Raw genomic sequence first — 22275 nt, forward strand, 5'->3', positions numbered from 1 at the left:
ATTCTCAAACGTTCGATCGGAAATTCCGTTTAATATTATGTTTGCGTTTTCAACTGGTATAATTGTGAAGGTGCCATGTGAGTGGATTCCATGGCGTGAAAGAATATATATCTAAACATCTATTCGTGTAATACATATGTAAACATGGAAGAATTTTACTTTGTATGATTATGCTGATAGCATGGACTATCGATTTTCTGATTTGAAACGCCTCTTGTGCAATTGTTCTTAGCTAAAGGACATTTATCCTTGCAACTAGAGACTCACATAAACATGCATAGACATAATACATTGAATGAAGATCTCTCTTTCCTAAATGTGCTTGATTTCCGGCCGAGTCATACCAAAGACGTAACAAAATTATAGTACTAACCTCTGCTTGGCATAGCGCTCAGCTTAAGATTTTAGTAATAGGACTGGTCGGCTTGGTGTCACGATAATGTGACTGGGTGGAACATCATGCTACATGTCTGCGACATGATGCCCCCAGTGCTAGGCATCACTATAAAGAGCCACTGTAGATATCCTAACGATATGACAAAATAATTGTTAAAGTTGCCTTTCAATTCTAAATCACACACATACACACACACACACACACACACAGAGTGTACGTCTCTCTCTGTCTCTCATTAATGTGTTTCATTTTCATGGAAGTATTTTGCACAGAAATATGAGCATTCTTTAGAAGAATAATGTTTTCATTCAATGAGCAAATAACAAATTCTTTGGGTTTTATTATGCTGAGGAAATTGCTTGGTTTATTACAAGTGTTGGCTGTGATCATGCCTTGATAAATAAATTTGATAAAGAAATACTAAATTTCAGTTAAATGCCCATTGTAATTCATAAGAGTTTCATTTTCATTCTATATTCCATGGTAATTACCTGTATGTCAAAGCAACGACTTTGATTATGTTTCAAAGAAGCAATAGCGACGATTTACAATTATTGCGGACGCAGCTTCCTTTGATTTTGTTGTGAACCGTTCAGTATCTGAGACATTATCTTTCATTAGTGTCTTGATCACATTGAAAACTTTTCATCAGCATTGGTCTCTATAAATATTACTATCTGTTACAAAATCTAAATATTATTACAAATTATGTTACATTAAAATAGCCCAAGTGTTCATTCTTGTGAAAAACCTGTCAAAGGTAATGATCGTCGTTTGAACCTTAAAAATATTACAATATTAGATTTAGGATAACTTTCAATAAGATGTTAATCCTTTATATGACAGCACGCACATTCCTAGTTTTACTAGCAGTAAGGCACGTGGCAAAGAGTCAAAGGCTTTATTTAGATGGACCCATTTAGACTATGACATTATTGGAGATTGTTTGAAAAGGTGCTCGAGAATCAAATACCTGCCACCATAGTTCATACTCGAGTTACCTGGTATGGCAACCAGTTTTGATTGGGGCGGGGGGGGGGGAGTACATGATCCAGTTTCTTCAATGTATTCAACGGGGTGAGGTAGGGAGGTGATCTTTCTCCTTTGTTGTTTAGTCTATACTTTTAAGAAATATATCTTAAGCTGGGTGAGTGTGACGCGGGAATACAGTTGACTGAAAATGTGTTACTTCTTAACACTTTTAGTTTTGCTGGTGATGTGTTATTGGTAAGTTCTTCTGTCGCAGGTTGAAGGAAGTTATTGCAGATAAATTGACAGGTATAAATATGACATTTACATGATTTAAATCCTATTGCTGCGTATTGTACTGCGATGCTCTTTGGATAAACGTTAGTGAATGTATGAAAAGAAACATGGTTATTGACTATAATAACTGTCTTCGTCTGCTATTAAGCCTTTTGAGACGGAAGAGTGCCTCCATCATGTTTGTAAACTACAATGCATTTAGTGTTGAAGAATGAATGAGAAAGTATGTGTTTTCAATGATGAGAAGAATATCGGATAGTAAGAACTGCATTATGAAATCTTTCCGAAATTACGATATTCGTTTACATTCTCGGATTGTAGATATTTGGAACAAAGTACCCATTGAAATGTCTTACTTCATTTTGTTCTTAAGAATGCTTTTCCATTCTGTAGTTGTAGATGTGTCTATAGATTTGCACGTAAGACACCTATGATCTCTATTGTGGAGAATGCATTTATATTGTATATTTTAATTGACATGTATGGACAGCGCAATCGAAAATAAAGAATTCTTGTCTTATTTAAGGAGGTTTATTTTAGTGGTTGGCGTGTATGAAGATCGTTAAAGCTAGGGATGAGATTGGTGTGAATTTACTGATTTTCTTGATGCTGCCTAGCAAACTGCTTTTATAGAATTGTGAAGACACAATTGAAACACTACCATTGATGTACAGTGGTCTATAAGTGGACTTGTAGAAGTGACTGACTTATTTGATAAAGTAGATGATCAAACTTGTCAGTGATGTGGATTTGGTGCGCAGTGATAAATGCAATGTCACATAGGTAAGTTGCGACAATTGTCAATGTCAGCCGGAATAGCTCAGTTGGGAGAGCGTTAGACTGAAGATCTAAAGGCCCCCGGTTCAATCCCGGGTTCCGGCACGGAACATATCCGGCGGCTGGCAGGAATTTTTGTATTTTCCTTCTAAAGCCTGTTTTCATTTTAAAACTCGTTTAAACCATTTTAACAAATAAATATTTTTTAAAAGATTAAAAAGGAAATAAAACAAACTTCCGACAAAACTCACTTTCACACTTTTGTTATCTCTATTATCGTTAGGTTCCTCCTCCTCCCTCCCCACTCTCTCTCTCTCTCTCTCTCTCTCTCAACAAAGTAAGACATTGTTTTGAACCTTGTGAAGTGAGATGCAGAGTTTCCTGTTTCCCACGCATATGCATGTTGTGAAGTAGTATAAAATAAAATGTAAAATAGAAAAATAAATCTGGCGGAAAGTTTGATACGATTACAATCAAGAATTCCTTAAGAGTTACAGCGTATGATAATTAAGCTTATCGATTGCAAATATTGTAAAATATTACTGCAATCGCCCATATTTGGTTTAAATTTGATTCTCAAACGTTCGATCGGAAATTCCGTTTAATATTATGTTTGCGTTTTCAACTGGTATAATTGTGAAGGGGCCATGTGAGTGGATTCCATGGCGTGAAAGAATATATATCTAAACATCTATTCGTGTAATACATATGTAAACATGGAAGAATTTTACTTTGTATGATTATGCTGATAGCATGGACTATCGATTTTCTGATTTGAAACGCCTCTTGTGCAAGTGTTCTTAGCTAAAGGACATTTATCCTTGCAACTAGAGACTCACATAAACATGCATAGACATAATACATTGAATGAAGATCTCTCTTTCCTAAATGTGCTTGATTTCCGGCCGAGTCATACCAAAGACGTAACAAAATTATAGTACTAACCTCTGCTTGGCATAGCGCTCAGCTTAAGATTTTAGTAATAGGACTGGTCGGCTTGGTGTCACGATAATGTGACTGGGTGGAACATCATGCTACATGTCTGCGACATGATGCCCCCAGTGCTAGGCATCACTATAAAGAGCCACTGTAGATATCCTAGCGATATGACAAAATAATTGTTAAAGTTGCGTTTCAATTCTAAATCACACACATACACACACACACAGAGTGTACGTCTCTCTCTGTCTCTCATTAATGTGTTTCATTTTCATGGAAGTATTTTGCACAGAAATATGAGCATTCTTTAGAAGAATAATGTTTTCATTCAATGAGCAAATAACAAATTCTTTGGGTTTTATTATGCTGAGGAAATTGCTTGGTTTATTACAAGTGTTGGCTGTGATCATGCCTTGATAAATAAATTTGATAAAGAAATACTAAATTTCAGTTAAATGCCCATTGTAATTCATAAGAGTTTCATTTTCATTCTATATTCCATGGTAATTACTTGTATGTCAAAGCAACGACTTTGATTATGTTTCAAAGAAGCAATAGCGACGATTTACAATTATTGCGGACGCAGCTTCCTTTGATTTTGTTGTGAACCGTTCAGTATCTGAGACATTATCTTTCATTAGTGTCTTGATCACATTGAAAACTTTTCATCAGCATTGGTCTCTATAAATATTACTATCTGTTACAAAATCTAAATATTATTACAAATTATGTTACATTAAAATAGCCCAAGTGTTCATTCTTGTGAAAAACCTGTCAAAGGTAATGATCGTCGTTTGAACCTTAAAAATATTACAATATTAGATTTAGGATAACTTTCAATAAGATGTTAATCCTTTATATGACAGCACGCACATTCCTAGTTTTACTAGCAGTAAGGCACGTGGCAAAGAGTCAAAGGCTTTATTTAGATGGACCCATTTAGACTATGACATTATTGGAGATTGTTTGAAAAGGTGCTCGAGAATCAAATACCTGCCACCATAGTTCATACTCGAGTTACCTGGTATGGCAACCAGTTTTGATTGGGGCGGGGGGGGGGGAGTACATGATCCAGTTTCTTCAATGTATTCAACGGGGTGAGGTAGGGAGGTGATCTTTATCCTTTGTTGTTTAGTCTATACTTTTAAGAAATATATCTTAAGCTGGGTGAGTGTGACGCGGGAATACAGTTGACTGAAAATGTGTTACTTCTTAACACTTTTAGTTTTGCTGGTGATGTGTTATTGGTAAGTTCTTCTGTCGCAGGTTGAAGGAAGTTATTGCAGATAAATTGACAGGTATAAATATGACATTTACATGATTTAAATCCTATTGCTGCGTATTGTACTGCGATGCTCTTTGGATAAACGTTAGTGAATGTATGAAAAGAAACATGGTTATTGACTATAATAACTGTCTTCGTCTGCTATTAAGCCTTTTGAGACGGAAGAGTGCCTCCATCATGTTTGTAAACTACAATGCATTTAGTGTTGAAGAATGAATGAGAAAGTATGTGTTTTCAATGATGAGAAGAATATCGGATAGTAAGAACTGCATTATGAAATCTTTCCGAAATTACGATATTCGTTTACATTCTCGGATTGTAGATATTTGGAACAAAGTACCCATTGAAATGTCTTACTTCATTTTGTTCTTAAGAATGCTTTTCCATTCTGTAGTTGTAGATGTGTCTATAGATTTGCACGTAAGACACCTATGATCTTTATTGTGGAGAATGCATTTATATTGTATATTTTAATTGACATGTATGGACAGCGCAATCGAAAATAAAGAATTCTTGTCTTATTTAAGGAGGTTTATTTTAGTGGTTGGCGTGTATGAAGATCGTTAAAGCTAGGGATGAGATTGGTGTGAATTTACTGCTTTTCTTGATGCTGCCTAGCAAACTGCTTTTATAGAATTGTGAAGACACAATTGAAACACTACCATTGATGTACAGTGGTCTATAAGTGGACTTGTAGAAGTGACTGACTTATTTGATAAAGTAGATGATCAAACTTGTCAGTGATGTGGATTTGGTGCGCAGTGATAAATGCAATCTCACATAGGTAAGTTGCGACAATTGTCAATGTCAGCCGGAATAGCTCAGTTGGGAGAGCGTTAGACTGAAGATCTAAAGGCCCCCGGTTCAATCCCGGGTTCCGGCACGGAACATATCCGGCGGCTGGCAGGAATTTTTGTATTTTCCTTCAAAAGCCTGTTTTCATTTTAAAACTCGTTTAAACCATTTTAACAAATAAATATTTTTTAAAAGATTAAAAAGGAAATAAAACAAACTTCCGACAAAACTCACTTTCACACTTTTGTTATCTCTATTATCGTTAGGTTCCTCCTCCTCCCTCCCCACTCTCTCTCTCTCTCTCTCTCTCTCTCAACAAAGTAAGACATTGTTTTGAACCTTGTGAAGTGAGATGCAGAGTTTCCTGTTTCCCACGCATATGCATGTTGTGAAGTAGTATAAAATAAAATGTAAAATAGAAAAATAAATCTGGCGGAAAGTTTGATACGATTACAATCAAGAATTCCTTAAGAGTTACAGCGTATGATAATTAAGCTTATCGATTGCAAATATTGTAAAATATTACTGCAATCGCCCATATTTGGTTTAAATTTGATTCTCAAACGTTCGATCGGAAATTCCGTTTAATATTATGTTTGCGTTTTCAACTGGTATAATTGTGAAGGGGCCATGTGAGTGGATTCCATGGCGTGAAAGAATATATATCTAAACATCTATTCGTGTAATACATATGTAAACATGGAAGAATTTTACTTTGTATGATTATGCTGATAGCATGGACTATCGATTTTCTGATTTGAAACGCCTCTTGTGCAAGTGTTCTTAGCTAAAGGACATTTATCCTTGCAACTAGAGACTCACATAAACATGCATAGACATAATACATTGAATGAAGATCTCTCTTTCCTAAATGTGCTTGATTTCCGGCCGAGTCATACCAAAGACGTAACAAAATTATAGTACTAACCTCTGCTTGGCATAGCGCTCAGCTTAAGATTTTAGTAATAGGACTGGTCGGCTTGGTGTCACGATAATGTGACTGGGTGGAACATCATGCTACATGTCTGCGACATGATGCCCCCAGTGCTAGGCATCACTATAAAGAGCCACTGTAGATATCCTAGCGATATGACAAAATAATTGTTAAAGTTGCGTTTCAATTCTAAATCACACACATACACACACACACAGAGTGTACGTCTCTCTCTGTCTCTCATTAATGTGTTTCATTTTCATGGAAGTATTTTGCACAGAAATATGAGCATTCTTTAGAAGAATAATGTTTTCATTCAATGAGCAAATAACAAATTCTTTGGGTTTTATTATGCTGAGGAAATTGCTTGGTTTATTACAAGTGTTGGCTGTGATCATGCCTTGATAAATAAATTTGATAAAGAAATACTAAATTTCAGTTAAATGCCCATTGTAATTCATAAGAGTTTCATTTTCATTCTATATTCCATGGTAATTACTTGTATGTCAAAGCAACGACTTTGATTATGTTTCAAAGAAGCAATAGCGACGATTTACAATTATTGCGGACGCAGCTTCCTTTGATTTTGTTGTGAACCGTTCAGTATCTGAGACATTATCTTTCATTAGTGTCTTGATCACATTGAAAACTTTTCATCAGCATTGGTCTCTATAAATATTACTATCTGTTACAAAATCTAAATATTATTACAAATTATGTTACATTAAAATAGCCCAAGTGTTCATTCTTGTGAAAAACCTGTCAAAGGTAATGATCGTCGTTTGAACCTTAAAAATATTACAATATTAGATTTAGGATAACTTTCAATAAGATGTTAATCCTTTATATGACAGCACGCACATTCCTAGTTTTACTAGCAGTAAGGCACGTGGCAAAGAGTCAAAGGCTTTATTTAGATGGACCCATTTAGACTATGACATTATTGGAGATTGTTTGAAAAGGTGCTCGAGAATCAAATACCTGCCACCATAGTTCATACTCGAGTTACCTGGTATGGCAACCAGTTTTGATTGGGGCGGGGGGGGGGGAGTACATGATCCAGTTTCTTCAATGTATTCAACGGGGTGAGGTAGGGAGGTGATCTTTATCCTTTGTTGTTTAGTCTATACTTTTAAGAAATATATCTTAAGCTGGGTGAGTGTGACGCGGGAATACAGTTGACTGAAAATGTGTTACTTCTTAACACTTTTAGTTTTGCTGGTGATGTGTTATTGGTAAGTTCTTCTGTCGCAGGTTGAAGGAAGTTATTGCAGATAAATTGACAGGTATAAATATGACATTTACATGATTTAAATCCTATTGCTGCGTATTGTACTGCGATGCTCTTTGGATAAACGTTAGTGAATGTATGAAAAGAAACATGGTTATTGACTATAATAACTGTCTTCGTCTGCTATTAAGCCTTTTGAGACGGAAGAGTGCCTCCATCATGTTTGTAAACTACAATGCATTTAGTGTTGAAGAATGAATGAGAAAGTATGTGTTTTCAATGATGAGAAGAATATCGGATAGTAAGAACTGCATTATGAAATCTTTCCGAAATTACGATATTCGTTTACATTCTCGGATTGTAGATATTTGGAACAAAGTACCCATTGAAATGTCTTACTTCATTTTGTTCTTAAGAATGCTTTTCCATTCTGTAGTTGTAGATGTGTCTATAGATTTGCACGTAAGACACCTATGATCTTTATTGTGGAGAATGCATTTATATTGTATATTTTAATTGACATGTATGGACAGCGCAATCGAAAATAAAGAATTCTTGTCTTATTTAAGGAGGTTTATTTTAGTGGTTGGCGTGTATGAAGATCGTTAAAGCTAGGGATGAGATTGGTGTGAATTTACTGCTTTTCTTGATGCTGCCTAGCAAACTGCTTTTATAGAATTGTGAAGACACAATTGAAACACTACCATTGATGTACAGTGGTCTATAAGTGGACTTGTAGAAGTGACTGACTTATTTGATAAAGTAGATGATCAAACTTGTCAGTGATGTGGATTTGGTGCGCAGTGATAAATGCAATCTCACATAGGTAAGTTGCGACAATTGTCAATGTCAGCCGGAATAGCTCAGTTGGGAGAGCGTTAGACTGAAGATCTAAAGGCCCCCGGTTCAATCCCGGGTTCCGGCACGGAACATATCCGGCGGCTGGCAGGAATTTTTGTATTTTCCTTCAAAAGCCTGTTTTCATTTTAAAACTCGTTTAAACCATTTTAACAAATAAATATTTTTTAAAAGATTAAAAAGGAAATAAAACAAACTTCCGACAAAACTCACTTTCACACTTTTGTTATCTCTATTATCGTTAGGTTCCTCCTCCTCCCTCCCCACTCTCTCTCTCTCTCTCTCTCTCTCTCAACAAAGTAAGAAATTGTTTTGAACCTTGTGAAGTGAGATGCAGAGTTTCCTGTTTCCCACGCATATGCATGTTGTGAAGTAGTATAAAATAAAATGTAAAATAGAAAAATAAATCTGGCGGAAAGTTTGATACGATTACAATCAAGAATTCCTTAAGAGTTACAGCGTATGATAATTAAGCTTATCGATTGCAAATATTGTAAAATATTAGTGCAATCACCCATATTTGGTTTAAATTTGATTCTCAAACGTTCGATCGGAAATTCCGTTTAATATTATGTTTGCGTTTTCAACTGGTATAATTGTGAAGGTGCCATGTGAGTGGATTCCATGGCGTGAAAGAATATATATCTAAACATCTATTCGTGTAATACATATGTAAACATGGAAGAATTTTACTTTGTATGACTATGCTGATAGCATGGACTATCGATTTTCTGATTTGAAACGCCTCTTGTGCAATTGTTCTTAGCTAAAGGACATTTATCCTTGCAACTAGAGACTCACATAAACATGCATAGACATAATACATTGAATGAAGATCTCTCTTTCCTAAATGTGCTTGATTTCCGGCCGAGTCATACCAAAGACGTAACAAAATTATAGTACTAACCTCTGCTTGGCATAGCGCTCAGCTTAAGATTTTAGTAATAGGACTGGTCGGCTTGGTGTCACGATAATGTGACTGGGTGGAACATCATGCTACATGTCTGCGACATGATGCCCCCAGTGCTAGGCATCACTATAAAGAGCCACTGTAGATATCCTAGCGATATGACAAAATAATTGTTAAAGTTGCCTTTCAATTCTAAATCACACACATACACACACACACAGAGTGTACGTCTCTCTCTATCTCTCATTAATGTGTTTCATTTTCATGGAAGTATTTTGCACAGAAATATGAGCATTCTTTAGAAGAATAATGTTTTCATTCAATGAGCAAATAACAAATTCTTTGGGTTTTATTATGCTGAGGAAATTGCTTGGTTTATTACAAGTGTTGGCTGTGATCATGCCTTGATAAATAAATTTGATAAAGAAATACTAAATTTCAGTTAAATGCCCATTGTAATTCATAAGAGTTTCATTTTCATTCTATATTCCATGGTAATTACTTGTATGTCAAAGCAACGACTTTGATTATGTTTCAAAGAAGCAATAGCGACGATTTACAATTATTGCGGACGCAGCATCCTTTGATTTTGTTGTGAACCGTTCAGTATCTGAGACATTATCTTTCATTAGTGTCTTGATCACATTGAAAACTTTTCATCAGCATTGGTCTCTATAAATATTACTATCTGTTACAAAATCTAAATATTATTACAAATTATGTTACATTAAAATAGCCCAAGTGTTCATTCTTGTGAAAAACCTGTCAAAGGTAATGATCGTCGTTTGAACCTTAAAAAAATTACAATATTAGATTTAGGATAACTTTCAATAAGATGTTAATCCTTTATATGACAGCACGCACATTCCTAGTTTTACTAGCAGTAAGGCACGTGGCAAAGAGTCAAAGGCTTTATTTAGATGGACCCATTTAGACTATGACATTATTGGAGATTGTTTGAAAAGGTGCTCGAGAATCAAATACCTGCCACCATAGTTCATACTCGAGTTACCTGGTATGGCAACCAGTTTTGATTGGGGCGGGGGGGGGGAGTACATGATCCAGTTTCTTCAATGTATTCAACGGGGTGAGGTAGGGAGGTGATCTTTCTCCTTTGTTGTTTAGTCTATACTTTTAAGAAATATATCTTAAGCTGGGTGAGTGTGACGCGGGAATACAGTTGACTGAAAATGTGTTCCTTCTTAACACTTTTAGTTTTGCTGGTGATGTGTTATTGGTAAGTTCTTCTGTCGCAGGTTGAAGGAAGTTATTGCAGATAAATTGACAGGTATAAATATGACATTTACATGATTTAAATCCTATTGCTGCGTATTGTACTGCGATGCTCTTTGGATAAACGTTAGTGAATGTATGAAAAGAAACATGGTTATTGACTATAATAACTGTCTTCGTCTGCTATTAAGCCTTTTGAGACGGAAGAGTGCCTCCATCATGTTTGTAAACTACAATGCATTTAGTGTTGAAGAATGAATGAGAAAGTATGTGTTTTCAATGATGAGAAGAATATCGGATAGTAAGAACTGCATTATGAAATCTTTCCGAAATTACGATATTCGTTTACATTCTCGGATTGTAGATATTTGGAACAAAGTACCCATTGAAATGTCTTACTTCATTTTATTCTTAAGAATGCTTTTCCATTCTGTAGTTGTAGATGTGTCTATAGATTTGCACGTAAGACACCTATGATCTTTATTGTGGAGAATGCATTTATATTGTATATTTTAATTGACATGTATGGACAGCGCAATCGAAAATAAAGAATTCTTGTCTTATTTAAGGAGGTTTATTTTAGTGGTTGGCGTGTATGAAGATCGTTAAAGCTAGGGATGAGATTGGTGTGAATTTACTGATTTTCTTGATGCTGCCTAGCAAACTGCTTTTATAGAATTGTGAAGACACAATTGAAACACTACCATTGATGTGCAGTGGTCTATAAGTGGACTTGTAGAAGTGACTGACTTATTTGATAAAGTAGATGATCAAACTTGTCAGTGATGTGGATTTGGTGCGCAGTGATAAATGCAATCTCACATAGGTAAGTTGCGACAATTGTCAATGTCAGCCGGAATAGCTCAGTTGGGAGAGCGTTAGACTGAAGATCTAAAGGCCCCCGGTTCAATCCCGGGTTCCGGCACGGAACATATCCGGCGGCTGGCAGGAATTTTTGTATTTTCCTTCTAAAGCCTGTTTTCATTTTAAAACTCGTTTAAACCATTTTAACAAATAAATATTTTTTAAAAGATTAAAAAGGAAATAAAACAAACTTCCGACAAAACTCACTTTCACACTTTTGTTATCTCTATTATCGTTAGGTTCCTCCTCCTCCCTCCCCACTCTCTCTCTCTCTCTCTCTCTCTCTCAACAAAGTAAGACATTGTTTTGAACCTTGTGAAGTGAGATGCAGAGTTTCCTGTTTCCCACGCATATGCATGTTGTGAAGTAGTATAAAATAAAATGTAAAATAGAAAAATAAATCTGGCGGAAAGTTTGATACGATTACAATCAAGAATTCCTTAAGAGTTACAGCGTATGATAATTAAGCTTATCGATTGCAAATATTGTAAAATATTACTGCAATCGCCCATATTTGGTTTAAATTTGATTCTCAAACGTTCGATCGGAAATTCCGTTTAATATTATGTTTGCGTTTTCAACTGGTATAATTGTGAAGGTGCCATGTGAGTGGATTCCATGGCGTGAAAGAATATATATCTAAACATCTATTCGTGTAATACATATGTAAACATGGAAGAATTTTACTTTGTATGATTATGCTGATAGCATGGACTATCGATTTTCTGATTTGAAACGCCTCTTGTGCAATTGTTCTTAGCTAAAGGACATTTATCCTTGCAACTAGAGACTCACATAAACATGCATAGACATAATACATTGAATGAAGATCTCTCTTTCCTAAATGTGCTTGATTTCCGGCCGAGTCATACCAAAGACGTAACAAAATTATAGTACTAACCTCTGCTTGGCATAGCGCTCAGCTTAAGATTTTAGTAATAGGACTGGTCGGCTTGGTGTCACGATAATGTGACTGGGTGGAACATCATGCTACATGTCTGCGACATGATGCCCCCAGTGCTAGGCATCACTATAAAGAGCCACTGTAGATATCCTAACGATATGACAAAATAATTGTTAAAGTTGCCTTTCAATTCTAAATCACACACATACACACACACACACACACACACAGAGTGTACGTCTCTCTCTGTCTCTCATTAATGTGTTTCATTTTCATGGAAGTATTTTGCACAGAAATATGAGCATTCTTTAGAAGAATAATGTTTTCATTCAATGAGCAAATAACAAATTCTTTGGGTTTTATTATGCTGAGGAAATTGCTTGGTTTATTACAAGTGTTGGCTGTGATCATGCCTTGATAAATAAATTTGATAAAGAAATACTAAATTTCAGTTAAATGCCCATTGTAATTCATAAGAGTTTCATTTTCATTCTATATTCCATGGTAATTACCTGTATGTCAAAGCAACGACTTTGATTATGTTTCAAAGAAGCAATAGCGACGATTTACAATTATTGCGGACGCAGCTTCCTTTGATTTTGTTGTGAACCGTTCAGTATCTGAGACATTATCTTTCATTAGTGTCTTGATCACATTGAAAACTTTTCATCAGCATTGGTCTCTATAAATATTACTATCTGTTACAAAATCTAAATATTATTACAAATTATGTTACATTAAAATAGCCCAAGTGTTCATTCTTGTGAAAAACCTGTCAAAGGTAATGATCGTCGTTTGAACCTTAAAAATATTACAATATTAGATTTAGGATAACTTTCAATAAGATGTTAATCCTTTATATGACAGCACGCACATTCCTAGTTTTACTAGCAGTAAGGCACGTGGCAAAGAGTCAAAGGCTTTATTTAGATGGACCCATTTAGACTATGACATTATTGGAGATTGTTTGAAAAGGTGCTCGAGAATCAAATACCTGCCACCATAGTTCATACTCGAGTTACCTGGTATGGCAACCAGTTTTGATTGGGGCGGGGGGGGGAGTACATGATCCAGTTTCTTCAATGTATTCAACGGGGTGAGGTAGGGAGGTGATCTTTCTCCTTTGTTGTTTAGTCTATACTTTTAAGAAATATATCTTAAGCTGGGTGAGTGTGACGCGGGAATACAGTTGACTGAAAATGTGTTACTTCTTAACACTTTTAGTTTTGCTGGTGATGTGTTATTGGTAAGTTCTTCTGTCGCAGGTTGAAGGAAGTTATTGCAGATAAATTGACAGGTATAAATATGACATTTACATGATTTAAATCCTATTGCTGCGTATTGTACTGCGATGCTCTTTGGATAAACGTTAGTGAATGTATGAAAAGAAACATGGTTATTGACTATAATAACTGTCTTCGTCTGCTATTAAGCCTTTTGAGACGGAAGAGTGCCTCCATCATGTTTGTAAACTACAATGCATTTAGTGTTGAAGAATGAATGAGAAAGTATGTGTTTTCAATGATGAGAAGAATATCGGATAGTAAGAACTGCATTATGAAATCTTTCCGAAATTACGATATTCGTTTACATTCTCGGATTGTAGATATTTGGAACAAAGTACCCATTGAAATGTCTTACTTCATTTTATTCTTAAGAATGCTTTTCCATTCTGTAGTTGTAGATGTGTCTATAGATTTGCACGTAAGACACCTATGATCTTTATTGTGGAGAATGCATTTATATTGTATATTTTAATTGACATGTATGGACAGCGCAATCGAAAATAAAGAATTCTTGTCTTATTTAAGGAGGTTTATTTTAGTGGTTGGCGTGTATGAAGATCGTTAAAGCTAGGGATGAGATTGGTGTGAATTTACTGATTTTCTTGATGCTGCCTAGCAAACTGCTTTTATAGAATTGTGAAGACACAATTGAAACACTACCATTGATGTGCAGTGGTCTATAAGTGGACTTGTAGAAGTGACTGACTTATTTGATAAAGTAGATGATCAAACTTGTCAGTGATGTGGATTTGGTGCGCAGTGATAAATGCAATCTCACATAGGTAAGTTGCGACAATTGTCAATGTCAGCCGGAATAGCTCAGTTGGGAGAGCGTTAGACTGAAGATCTAAAGGCCCCCGGTTCAATCCCGGGTTCCGGCACGGAACATATCCGGCGGCTGGCAGGAATTTTTGTATTTTCCTTCTAAAGCCTGTTTTCATTTTAAAACTCGTTTAAACCATTTTAACAAATAAATATTTTTTAAAAGATTAAAAAGGAAATAAAACAAACTTCCGACAAAACTCACTTTCACACTTTTGTTATCTCTATTATCGTTAGGTTCCTCCTCCTCCCTCCCCACTCTCTCTCTCTCTCTCTCTCTCTCTCAACAAAGTAAGACATTGTTTTGAACCTTGTGAAGTGAGATGCAGAGTTTCCTGTTTCCCACGCATATGCATGTTGTGAAGTAGTATAAAATAAAATGTAAAATAGAAAAATAAATCTGGCGGAAAGTTTGATACGATTACAATCAAGAATTCCTTAAGAGTTACAGCGTATGATAATTAAGCTTATCGATTGCAAATATTGTAAAATATTACTGCAATCGCCCATATTTGGTTTAAATTTGATTCTCAAACGTTCGATCGGAAATTCCGTTTAATATTATGTTTGCGTTTTCAACTGGTATAATTGTGAAGGTGCCATGTGAGTGGATTCCATGGCGTGAAAGAATATATATCTAAACATCTATTCGTGTAATACATATGTAAACATGGAAGAATTTTACTTTGTATGATTATGCTGATAGCATGGACTATCGATTTTCTGATTTGAAACGCCTCTTGTGCAATTGTTCTTAGCTAAAGGACATTTATCCTTGCAACTAGAGACTCACATAAACATGCATAGACATAATACATTGAATGAAGATCTCTCTTTCCTAAATGTGCTTGATTTCCGGCCGAGTCATACCAAAGACGTAACAAAATTATAGTACTAACCTCTGCTTGGCATAGCGCTCAGCTTAAGATTTTAGTAATAGGACTGGTCGGCTTGGTGTCACGATAATGTGACTGGGTGGAACATCATGCTACATGTCTGCGACATGATGCCCCCAGTGCTAGGCATCACTATAAAGAGCCACTGTAGATATCCTAACGATATGACAAAATAATTGTTAAAGTTGCCTTTCAATTCTAAATCACACACATACACACACACACACACACACACAGAGTGTACGTCTCTCTCTGTCTCTCATTAATGTGTTTCATTTTCATGGAAGTATTTTGCACAGAAATATGAGCATTCTTTAGAAGAATAATGTTTTCATTCAATGAGCAAATAACAAATTCTTTGGGTTTTATTATGCTGAGGAAATTGCTTGGTTTATTACAAGTGTTGGCTGTGATCATGCCTTGATAAATAAATTTGATAAAGAAATACTAAATTTCAGTTAAATGCCCATTGTAATTCATAAGAGTTTCATTTTCATTCTATATTCCATGGTAATTACTTGTATGTCAAAGCAACGACTTTGATTATGTTTCAAAGAAGCAATAGCGACGATTTACAATTATTGCGGACGCAGCTTCCTTTGATTTTGTTGTGAACCGTTCAGTATCTGAGACATTATCTTTCATTAGTGTCTTGATCACATTGAAAACTTTTCATCAGCATTGGTCTCTATAAATATTACTATCTGTTACAAAATCTAAATATTATTACAAATTATGTTACATTAAAATAGCCCAAGTGTTCATTCTTGTGAAAAACCTGTCAAAGGTAATGATCGTCGTTTGAACCTTAAAAATATTACAATATTAGATTTAGGATAACTTTCAATAAGATGTTAATCCTTTATATGACAGCACGCACATTCCTAGTTTTACTAGCAGTAAGGCACGTGGCAAAGAGTCAAAGGCTTTATTTAGATGGACCCATTTAGACTATGACATTATTGGAGATTGTTTGAAAAGGTGCTCGAGAATCAAATACCTGCCACCATAGTTCATACTCGAGTTACCTGGTATGGCAACCAGTTTTGATTGGGGCGGGGGGGGGGGAGTACATGATCCAGTTTCTTCAATGTATTCAACGGGGTGAGGTAGGGAGGTGATCTTTATCCTTTGTTGTTTAGTCTATACTTTTAAGAAATATATCTTAAGCTGGGTGAGTGTGACGCGGGAATACAGTTGACTGAAAATGTGTTACTTCTTAACACTTTTAGTTTTGCTGGTGATGTGTTATTGGTAAGTTCTTCTGTCGCAGGTTGAAGGAAGTTATTGCAGATAAATTGACAGGTATAAATATGACATTTACATGATTTAAATCCTATTGCTGCGTATTGTACTGCGATGCTCTTTGGATAAACGTTAGTGAATGTATGAAAAGAAACATGGTTATTGACTATAATAACTGTCTTCGTCTGCTATTAAGCCTTTTGAGACGGAAGAGTGCCTCCATCATGTTTGTAAACTACAATGCATTTAGTGTTGAAGAATGAATGAGAAAGTATGTGTTTTCAATGATGAGAAGAATATCGGATAGTAAGAACTGCATTATGAAATCTTTCCGAAATTACGATATTCGTTTACATTCTCGGATTGTAGATATTTGGAACAAAGTACCCATTGAAATGTCTTACTTCATTTTGTTCTTAAGAATGCTTTTCCATTCTGTAGTTGTAGATGTGTCTATAGATTTGCACGTAAGACACCTATGATCTTTATTGTGGAGAATGCATTTATATTGTATATTTTAATTGACATGTATGGACAGCGCAATCGAAAATAAAGAATTCTTGTCTTATTTAAGGAGGTTTATTTTAGTGGTTGGCGTGTATGAAGATCGTTAAAGCTAGGGATGAGATTGGTGTGAATTTACTGCTTTTCTTGATGCTGCCTAGCAAACTGCTTTTATAGAATTGTGAAGACACAATTGAAACACTACCATTGATGTACAGTGGTCTATAAGTGGACTTGTAGAAGTGACTGACTTATTTGATAAAGTAGATGATCAAACTTGTCAGTGATGTGGATTTGGTGCGCAGTGATAAATGCAATCTCACATAGGTAAGTTGCGACAATTGTCAATGTCAGCCGGAATAGCTCAGTTGGGAGAGCGTTAGACTGAAGATCTAAAGGCCCCCGGTTCAATCCCGGGTTCCGGCACGGAACATATCCGGCGGCTGGCAGGAATTTTTGTATTTTCCTTCAAAAGCCTGTTTTCATTTTAAAACTCGTTTAAACCATTTTAACAAATAAATATTTTTTAAAAGATTAAAAAGGAAATAAAACAAACTTCCGACAAAACTCACTTTCACACTTTTGTTATCTCTATTATCGTTAGGTTCCTCCTCCTCCCTCCCCACTCTCTCTCTCTCTCTCTCTCTCTCTCAACAAAGTAAGAAATTGTTTTGAACCTTGTGAAGTGAGATGCAGAGTTTCCTGTTTCCCACGCATATGCATGTTGTGAAGTAGTATAAAATAAAATGTAAAATAGAAAAATAAATCTGGCGGAAAGTTTGATACGATTACAATCAAGAATTCCTTAAGAGTTACAGCGTATGATAATTAAGCTTATCGATTGCAAATATTGTAAAATATTAGTGCAATCACCCATATTTGGTTTAAATTTGATTCTCAAACGTTCGATCGGAAATTCCGTTTAATATTATGTTTGCGTTTTCAACTGGTATAATTGTGAAGGTGCCATGTGAGTGGATTCCATGGCGTGAAAGAATATATATCTAAACATCTATTCGTGTAATACATATGTAAACATGGAAGAATTTTACTTTGTATGACTATGCTGATAGCATGGACTATCGATTTTCTGATTTGAAACGCCTCTTGTGCAATTGTTCTTAGCTAAAGGACATTTATCCTTGCAACTAGAGACTCACATAAACATGCATAGACATAATACATTGAATGAAGATCTCTCTTTCCTAAATGTGCTTGATTTCCGGCCGAGTCATACCAAAGACGTAACAAAATTATAGTACTAACCTCTGCTTGGCATAGCGCTCAGCTTAAGATTTTAGTAATAGGACTGGTCGGCTTGGTGTCACGATAATGTGACTGGGTGGAACATCATGCTACATGTCTGCGACATGATGCCCCCAGTGCTAGGCATCACTATAAAGAGCCACTGTAGATATCCTAGCGATATGACAAAATAATTGTTAAAGTTGCCTTTCAATTCTAAATCACACACATACACACACACACAGAGTGTACGTCTCTCTCTATCTCTCATTAATGTGTTTCATTTTCATGGAAGTATTTTGCACAGAAATATGAGCATTCTTTAGAAGAATAATGTTTTCATTCAATGAGCAAATAACAAATTCTTTGGGTTTTATTATGCTGAGGAAATTGCTTGGTTTATTACAAGTGTTGGCTGTGATCATGCCTTGATAAATAAATTTGATAAAGAAATACTAAATTTCAGTTAAATGCCCATTGTAATTCATAAGAGTTTCATTTTCATTCTATATTCCATGGTAATTACTTGTATGTCAAAGCAACGACTTTGATTATGTTTCAAAGAAGCAATAGCGACGATTTACAATTATTGCGGACGCAGCATCCTTTGATTTTGTTGTGAACCGTTCAGTATCTGAGACATTATCTTTCATTAGTGTCTTGATCACATTGAAAACTTTTCATCAGCATTGGTCTCTATAAATATTACTATCTGTTACAAAATCTAAATATTATTACAAATTATGTTACATTAAAATAGCCCAAGTGTTCATTCTTGTGAAAAACCTGTCAAAGGTAATGATCGTCGTTTGAACCTTAAAAAAATTACAATATTAGATTTAGGATAACTTTCAATAAGATGTTAATCCTTTATATGACAGCACGCACATTCCTAGTTTTACTAGCAGTAAGGCACGTGGCAAAGAGTCAAAGGCTTTATTTAGATGGACCCATTTAGACTATGACATTATTGGAGATTGTTTGAAAAGGTGCTCGAGAATCAAATACCTGCCACCATAGTTCATACTCGAGTTACCTGGTATGGCAACCAGTTTTGATTGGGGCGGGGGGGGGGGAGTACATGATCCAGTTTCTTCAATGTATTCAACGGGGTGAGGTAGGGAGGTGATCTTTCTCCTTTGTTGTTTAGTCTATACTTTTAAGAAATATATCTTAAGCTGGGTGAGTGTGACGCGGGAATACAGTTGACTGAAAATGTGTTCCTTCTTAACACTTTTAGTTTTGCTGGTGATGTGTTATTGGTAAGTTCTTCTGTCGCAGGTTGAAGGAAGTTATTGCAGATAAATTGACAGGTATAAATATGACATTTACATGATTTAAATCCTATTGCTGCGTATTGTACTGCGATGCTCTTTGGATAAACGTTAGTGAATGTATGAAAAGAAACATGGTTATTGACTATAATAACTGTCTTCGTCTGCTATTAAGCCTTTTGAGACGGAAGAGTGCCTCCATCATGTTTGTAAACTACAATGCATTTAGTGTTGAAGAATGAATGAGAAAGTATGTGTTTTCAATGATGAGAAGAATATCGGATAGTAAGAACTGCATTATGAAATCTTTCCGAAATTACGATATTCGTTTACATTCTCGGATTGTAGATATTTGGAACAAAGTACCCATTGAAATGTCTTACTTCATTTTATTCTTAAGAATGCTTTTCCATTCTGTAGTTGTAGATGTGTCTATAGATTTGCACGTAAGACACCTATGATCTTTATTGTGGAGAATGCATTTATATTGTATATTTTAATTGACATGTATGGACAGCGCAATCGAAAATAAAGAATTCTTGTCTTATTTAAGGAGGTTTATTTTAGTGGTTGGCGTGTATGAAGATCGTTAAAGCTAGGGATGAGATTGGTGTGAATTTACTGATTTTCTTGATGCTGCCTAGCAAACTGCTTTTATAGAATTGTGAAGACACAATTGAAACACTACCATTGATGTGCAGTGGTCTATAAGTGGACTTGTAGAAGTGACTGACTTATTTGATAAAGTAGATGATCAAACTTGTCAGTGATGTGGATTTGGTGCGCAGTGATAAATGCAATCTCACATAGGTAAGTTGCGACAATTGTCAATGTCAGCCGGAATAGCTCAGTTGGGAGAGCGTTAGACTGAAGATCTAAAGGCCCCCGGTTCAATCCCGGGTTCCGGCACGGAACATATCCGGCGGCTGGCAGGAATTTTTGTATTTTCCTTCAAAAGCCTGTTTTCATTTTAAAACTCGTTTAAACCATTTTAACAAATAAATATTTTTTAAAAGATTAAAAAGGAAATAAAACAAACTTCCGACAAAACTCACTTTCACACTTTTGTTATCTCTATTATCGTTAGGTTCCTCCTCCTCCCTGCCCTCTCTCTCTCTCTCTCTCTCTCTCTCAACAAAGTAAGAAATTGTTTTGAACCTTGTGAAGTGAGATGCAGAGTTTCCTGTTTCCCACGCATATGCATGTTGTGAAGTAGTATAAAATAAAATGTAAAATAGAAAAATAAATCTGGCGGAAAGTTTGATACGATTACAATCAAGAATTCCTTAAGAGTTACAGCGTATGATAATTAAGCTTATCGATTGCAAATATTGTAAAATATTACTGCAATCGCCCATATTTGGTTTAAATTTGATTCTCAAACGTTCGATCGGAAATTCCGTTTAATATTATGTTTGCGTTTTCAACTGGTATAATTGTGAAGGTGCCATGTGAGTGGATTCCATGGCGTGAAAGAATATATATCTAAACATCTATTCGTGTAATACATATGTAAACATGGAAGAATCTTACTTTGTATGATTATGCTGATAGCATGGACTATCGATTTTCTGATTTGAAACGCCTCTTGTGCAATTGTTCTTAGCTAAAGGACATTTATCCTTGCAACTAGAGACTCACATAAACATGCATAGACATAATACATTGAATGAAGATCTCTCTTTCCTAAATGTGCTTGATTTCCGGCCGAGTCATACCAAAGACGTAACAAAATTATAGTACTAACCTCTGCTTGGCATAGCGCTCAGCTTAAGATTTTAGTAATAGGACTGGTCGGCTTGGTGTCACGATAATGTGACTGGGTGGAACATCATGCTACATGTCTGCGACATGATGCCCCCAGTGCTAGGCATCACTATAAAGAGCCACTGTGGATATCCTAACGATATGACAAAATAATTGTTAAAGTTGCGTTTCAATTCTAAATCACACACATACACACACACACACACACACAGAGTGTACGTCTCTCTCTGTCTCTCATTAATGTGTTTCATTTTCATGGAAGTATTTTGCACAGAAATATGAGCATTCTTTAGAAGAATAATGTTTTCATTCAATGAGCAAATAACAAATTCTTTGGGTTTTATTATGCTGAGGAAATTGCTTGGTTTATTACAAGTGTTGGCTGTGATGATGCCTTGATAAATAAATTTGATAAAGAAATACTAAATTTCAGTTAAATGCCCATTGTAATTCATAAGAGTTTCATTTTCATTCTATATTCCATGGTAATTACCTGTATGTCAAAGCAACGACTTTGATTATGTTTCAAAGAAGCAATAGCGACGATTTACAATTATTGCGGACGCAGCTTCCTTTGATTTTGTTGTGAACCGTTCAGTATCTGAGACATTATCTTTCATTAGTGTCTTGATCACATTGAAAACTTTTCATCAGCATTGGTCTCTATAAATATTACTATCTGTTACAAAATCTAAATATTATTACAAATTATGTTACATTAAAATAGCCCAAGTGTTCATTCTTGTGAAAAACCTGTCAAAGGTAATGATCGTCGTTTGAACCTTAAAAATATTACAATATTAGATTTAGGATAACTTTCAATAAGATGTTAATCCTTTATAT

General features: G+C 35.4%; 7 non-coding genes across 7 annotated transcripts; all 7 read left to right on the forward strand.

The window, feature by feature from the left end:
• The first annotated feature begins 2472 nt into the window (after positions 1 to 2472).
• Positions 2473 to 2545, forward strand: Trnaf-gaa (transfer RNA phenylalanine (anticodon GAA)). Its single transcript has one exon. It is a non-coding gene; the product is annotated as a tRNA-Phe (tRNA).
• A 2929-nt stretch (positions 2546 to 5474) lies between these two features.
• Trnaf-gaa (transfer RNA phenylalanine (anticodon GAA)) lies at positions 5475 to 5547 on the forward strand. The gene has a single exon. It is a non-coding gene; the product is annotated as a tRNA-Phe (tRNA).
• A 2929-nt stretch (positions 5548 to 8476) lies between these two features.
• Positions 8477 to 8549, forward strand: Trnaf-gaa (transfer RNA phenylalanine (anticodon GAA)). Its single transcript has one exon. It is a non-coding gene; the product is annotated as a tRNA-Phe (tRNA).
• A 2928-nt stretch (positions 8550 to 11477) lies between these two features.
• On the forward strand, positions 11478 to 11550 carry Trnaf-gaa (transfer RNA phenylalanine (anticodon GAA)). The gene has a single exon. It is a non-coding gene; the product is annotated as a tRNA-Phe (tRNA).
• Positions 11551 to 14487: 2937 nt separating this feature from the next.
• Positions 14488 to 14560, forward strand: Trnaf-gaa (transfer RNA phenylalanine (anticodon GAA)). Its single transcript has one exon. It is a non-coding gene; the product is annotated as a tRNA-Phe (tRNA).
• Positions 14561 to 17499: 2939 nt separating this feature from the next.
• On the forward strand, positions 17500 to 17572 carry Trnaf-gaa (transfer RNA phenylalanine (anticodon GAA)). Its single transcript has one exon. It is a non-coding gene; the product is annotated as a tRNA-Phe (tRNA).
• Positions 17573 to 20501: 2929 nt separating this feature from the next.
• On the forward strand, positions 20502 to 20574 carry Trnaf-gaa (transfer RNA phenylalanine (anticodon GAA)). The gene has a single exon. It is a non-coding gene; the product is annotated as a tRNA-Phe (tRNA).
• Positions 20575 to 22275: the final 1701 nt, after the last annotated feature.

Source organism: Sinohyriopsis cumingii, chromosome 11 (assembly GCF_028554795.1).
Source record: "Sinohyriopsis cumingii isolate HCF-2022 chromosome 11, ASM2855479v2, whole genome shotgun sequence".
NCBI classification, from domain to species: Eukaryota; Metazoa; Mollusca; class Bivalvia; order Unionida; family Unionidae; genus Sinohyriopsis; species Sinohyriopsis cumingii.